Here is a 6,112-nt window from a genome sequence, read left to right as displayed (position 1 = left end):
GCTTTAGGTTGTTCAACAGAGATTTTATCTTCAAGGTCACTATTTATAAACGTAGTTTTAACATCCATTTGATGAATCTCAAGATTGTGCACAACAGCAATCGTGAGAAACACTCGACTTGATGTAATCCTCGACAGGTGAATATGTATCAAAGCAATTGTACCCTTCCTTTTGCTTAAAGCCTTTGACTACCAGTCGGCTTTATATTTATCAACTGTTATATCGACCTTAAACTTCTTTTCAAGGACTCATTAGCATCCTAAAGGTTTAGCACCTTCAGGTAGATCAACCAGCACCCAAGTGTGATTTAGCAAAATTGAATCAATTTCGCTTTGAACAGTTTCTCCTCAATGCAACTTGTCTGGGCCAGCAAAGGCTACTTTTATTGACATTGGTTCTTCATCCAACATAAAAGCAATGTAGTCATGACCAAAAGACTTTGGTGTTCTGACCCTACTACCACGTCTTAGTACTGTATCATTTGGATCGGGTGTTGTTCGCTTGAGCAATTTTGGCTCTTCATCCACTTATTTAGAACTAGTGGTTTCATTCTCAATTCTCATCTCAGAATTAGATACAATATTTTCCTTGCCTTTGCGAGAAAATATATTTTTCAAGAAATATGTCATTTTCTTGACTTGATTATTGTTCCTACGGGCACAGTTGGTATTTAAGACTTGTAGACAACAAAGCGATATGCACCACTATTAAGTGCATACCCAATAAAGATGCAATCAACCGTTTCAAGACCGATTGTAACTTCTTTCGGCGGAAGAACCATCACCTCTGCCAAATATCCCCTACACTTTGAGGTATTTATAGGATGACTTCCTTCCCTTCCACACCTCATAAGGAATGACATCCTTATTTTTTAGTGAAATTTTGTTTAAGATGTAGTTGGTTGGCTGTCTAGCTAGCTTCCCCATATGTTTTGTGGCATCCTAGAACTTATCAGCAACACATCCATCATCTCTTTAAGAGTTCAATTTTTTCACGTTTTGCAACACCATTAGACTGTGGTGAATATTGAGCAGTCGTTTGATGAATTGTATCACTTTCGTTGCATAATTTCTCAAACGAGGCTATGTATTTGCCTCCTTTAACACTTGGAATCATCTTGATTCTCAACTTCGTTCTTTTTGAACGCTTCAATTGCTTCATCTTTACTTCTTAAAATATAGCAATATCTTATGCAATCATCTATGAACGTGATAAAATACTTTTTATCACCTCTGGTTTTCACAAACTTTAAATTACATACATTGGTGTGAATTAATTCAAGAGATTTCGTGTTCCGTTCAACAAAATGAAACGGTAACTTAGTCATTTTTGCCTTAAGACAAATCTCACATTTGTTTGGGTATTACCTTCATTTATCTTTAGTAAATCCAAGTTTACTAACCATTTTATATCATTAGGACTCACATGTCCTAATATATAATGCCACAAATTTGAACACTCAATCACATAAGAGGAAGTAGTAGCATTTTCATTACTAGTCAATGGCTTTACAACACGGCGAATAGCCATTACACTTTGTTTAAAAGATCCACGGTTACATAACATTTTCCGATGTATTTTCTAAACTTATACACAAAGAACTTATTAGACTCAAATACAAGTATTGATTCAAAACTAGGTTCTTGTGTATGTCCCAGACATGTAGCACTTTCTTCAGAGTGATTGTCATGTCGGACGTCTTCTTGAGGACCATATCTCCAAAGTCGACACTTTTGGACGAGGTTTTGGTTCCCCATGTTGAGCTTCCTCCCCTCAACAAACTTGCAAGTATATAACTTACTTCTATTGGTACACACGTGGGCAGTAACGCCCATGTCGATATACCAACCACATTTGTTCTCGACATGGTTGACTTCCTCAGTTACCACGGCGGCTATGTTGCCTTTGGCATGATTGATGAAGTTGGCTCCACCAAGCTTCTTGGTTGGTGGCTTCATCTAGGAGTCATCTTTCTCCCGACATCTGGACGGGTGCCAAATGTCTCTCGATATTTTTTCAAGACATGGACGGATGTCAAATGTCTCCCGATATTTTCTAGGAACATACGAGTGTCTAACATCTCCCTGACATTTTTTAAGGGACTGGCGTCTGCCAAATATCTCCGACATATTCTAAGGCACGGACGGGAGTGAAATGCCTCCCCATGTCTCCCGAGAATGGGAGATGTCCCTTGTGACCAATGGGACACGCACAAGGACCCTGTCCATGGGATGATGAGAGATGTCCAGTAGGACTTCCCGACCATTGACCTTCACGAGGTCTCTCCCCCCACATTAGAGTCAATCATGTTGATCCCAAATGCATTAACTCTCGTGTTGGACCCGACGGTCCCAACACTCAATCCATTAGAGGATTCCATGGAGCCATCAGACGTGGAACCATAGTTCTTGTGTTGGCCCCTAAAGCCCCAACACACGTGTTGACCCGAAGGCCTCAACACTTGATCCATTGGAGGATGTATCGGAACCACTAATAGTAGAGTCGTCAGTTTGCGTGTTGGCCCCGAAGGCCCCAACACTCGTGTTGATCCCAAAGTACTCAACACACGATCCATTGAAGGATCTTGCGGAACCACTAAAAGTGGAACCGTCATTTTTTGTGTTGGCCCCGAAGGCCCTACCCCTGTGTTGACCCCGAAAGGTCGAACACCCAATCCATTCAAGGATTTTACGGAACCACTTAATGTGGAACCATCGGTGCCACTCAAGGTTGATGCACTGGTTGACCCAAACGGGTTAGTTAGCACCCATGGCGCTTGGGTAATCAATGGTAATAATGTGGACTCGATGGGTGATAAGTCGTATTCTAGGCGTTGGTTACTGGTCAGTATAATGTGCATAATTGGTATATATTCTGCAAAACAGTTGCTAACGTGTGCAGGGAAGTGTTCTAGCCAGTAAGTGTTCTAGCCAGTAGGCAAAGCTTCGGATACTTCAGGCGAAAAGGGCGTCAGGATGTTGTTATCCTGACCAGTATGCATGCCAAAAAGGCTCGAGATGGAGAAGAAGGATAGCTGGGAAGATCAGCCGCAAGCAAGGGGCAAAAGAGTCATTTCATGTTCGAAGTCTACCCTAAAAAATCAAGGGAGGACTCCCTATAAAAGGAAGCCACTTGAAGAGAAAATCATCAATTAGTTAGTTAACTCCTACGCTTAGTTAGCAATTTCTCTTCGGTAGATCCCTCCTTCAGCATTATCCTTCGTAATTCTCGTTCCTCGCCACAGCCATGGTCACTTGAAGATCATCAGTTCGCCGGAGTTCCATTCTCTTGTTCCAGTCAGCACGATCGTAGTTAGCAGTTCCATCGCCCGAAGTGGCAAAAACAATCTTTATTTGCTTTCTAGTTAATCTTGTTTGTTTTCTTTACGTTAGATCTTTCGCATTTCCAGTATTTTGCTTATTTTGAAGTCTTGGTTGTGATCCAAACGTTTTCTAAATGCTATAGAGTTGTTTTCCAGCATCGGTTCATGTTTGTTTTCGCTTCTTTCTGCCTAGATAGCTTAGATCTAGCTGTTACGGTAATTTCCAGTGTGGAATCGCATATTTTAACTTCTGTAGTTAATCTCTCTGAGTTTGCAAGTCTAGATAGCTGTTAGATTTTAGATTTGAATTAGTTAAGTGTGAAAACCCAGTTTACGTGATATCTGCCACCCTGCATGTTGACCAGTAAGCATAATTGCAGTTTCAGTGTTCGATCTTTTGATTCGAAGTTTTAATTGTAGATCTGAGCTGTGAAGTTTGTTAATTTGTGTTTCTCGTTCATGAAATCTGAGATTGTTGATCTGAGTTTATTCATGTTGAAGAAGATAACATGCACATCCAAGTTTGGGACCACTTTTACTTTTTAGTTACTTTTTACTTTTGTCCTTTACTTTTCTACCTTTTCAGCTAGTACCCTACAGATCTGTCAGTCTAGCCACCTAACTACCTCTTTTCCTCTGATATTTTGTTTAACCTTTTATAGTAAACTAGTACTTTCCATATACTTTCTGAAAACCATGTTCCCCACTTTCCACGTACACAGTCGTCTGTCCAACACCTTTCCCACCTCCTAGTCAGTAGAGTACCACCTTAAATTCCAGTCTAGATAAGTCTCAACCCAAAGTGTGGTAGCTAACCAAACCTTTCCAGAATATCACCCCAATTCCCAAAACGCATTCATCTCTGTTGGATTCGACCCCTACCTTTCCAGAATATCACCATTATACTGCCCAGTAGAAGAGGGTTGAGGAATTATTGATACCAGGTTCAGGTTTAGCAGGGACTTCCATACTGATCATACACCCTTTGCTTGAAACGACACCTGCACAAACCTGCTCTTTCAAATGGCGCCGTTGCCGGGGATGAATGGCGTTATTAGCGGTTATTGTGAGTGATACTTTGGCGTATATACTGTTCATAATTTTTCTCTTTTCTTTTCGTTTCAGTTTATGAGCAGCAGCTCGGCTCCTGACCATCAGGGACCGAATATACTCCAGCGAGGGACTATACTCGTGACCACTCGTTCTGGCCTGTCAACAACTTTGTCTGACTTAGGTTCGAGTAGTGACGAGAAGCAATACACCATAGAAGGACCAATACCGGAAGAGATACCAAGGATAGAGGGAGACCCGAGAAGGATGGCCGCTGAAGGAGAAGAAGATCCTGAGATCGGGACGCTGAACGCACATACCGAGGGAGAACCACCGCAAGCTATAGTAGTCACCCCGGGGCAGACTGCCTGTGATGTAAAGCCCCATGTTATCGCAATTCTACCTACGTACTGCGGGAAGAGTTACGAAGGGCCGTATGAGTTCCTTCATGAGTTTTGTAAGATTTGTAGGGCGCAGAGGAGGCCAGCAGGGGCGACCGAGAATGATTACAGATTGAAGGCTTTGCCGTTCGTTTTGAAAGGGGATGCAAACACTTGGTTCATGCGCCTGCCCCCCGACTCCATTGAGAGTTGGGCCGATTTCAAGTCAGTATTCCTAGGCGAGTTTTTCCCATCATCCAAGACAAGCGCGCTGAAGAGGGAAATAACTAGTGTGAAGCAAGGGTACGATGAACCCTTGAGCGATTATTGGGCGAGGTATATGGGCCTTTTAGATGCATGTCCCAATCATCGCATGGCGGACATTGCGATACATCATACCTTCTATGAGGGGATGAACATAACAGCCAAGGACCTGGCCAATTCGTCGTCGGGAGGAAGCTTCACGCAGCTACGGGTCAGCGAAGCAAAGAGGGTCCTAAGGAAGCTACTGAGTGCGAAGAAGGAGTATGACCATTCAAGGAATGGATACAACCGAGAAAGGGTTGCAAGTGCCTCGTCTACTGACCAGGAGCAGAAGCTTGAACAGAAGATGGATTTGAAGATGGATGAGCTGAAGAAGTCACTCCTGAGCGCAATCGAGAATAATACACCGCCAACTTTCCCAGTTGGGAACTACAAGGGTGCAGAACAGGGAAACCAAGGACCGAGCTATGATCAGCCAAACGACTTGGTCAGTATGGAGCAAGCCAATGCTGCCGAGTACTACAATTCTAGTGGGCACTGGATCCAAGGGAGACAACGGGACGCACCATGGAGGGATCACCCAAATTTTCGATGGGGAGATGGGAACCAAAATCAAAACCAAGGTCAAGGTCAGAACCAATATAACCCCCACCCGAACCAAAACCCCAACCGTGGACCAGCAAACCCGGACCACCAGTTCAACTGGTCAGGAAGGAACCAACAATCCCAAAACCAACACCCACAAAATCAGAACCAAAACCCTGTTTATGTACCACCACACTAGAGAAACTTCCAAAATTACCAAAATCAGCCGAATCAAGCACCCCAACACCATCAGAACCAAAATCAGTTCCAAAACCAGAACCAGAACCAATATCACCATGACCAGTACAACCCTCCTGGCCAGTATAACCAATACCCACTGATAAGGCTCGTTTCATGCATTATTTTTGGTAATATTACATGCTTTTTGGGGAAGATAATGCGCAAATTTGAGCTTAAGTGTGCCGATATTTGCTGGGTCAAGTAGATGCTGCAATGACCGAGCAGATGCAAAATGAGCAAAAAATGAGTAAAAAGTGTCAAAAATCCGCTA

Source organism: Salvia splendens, chromosome 15, assembly GCF_004379255.2.
Source record: "Salvia splendens isolate huo1 chromosome 15, SspV2, whole genome shotgun sequence".
NCBI lineage: Eukaryota > Viridiplantae > Streptophyta > Magnoliopsida > Lamiales > Lamiaceae > Salvia > Salvia splendens.
Note: the sequence above shows the minus strand (reverse complement) of the source record.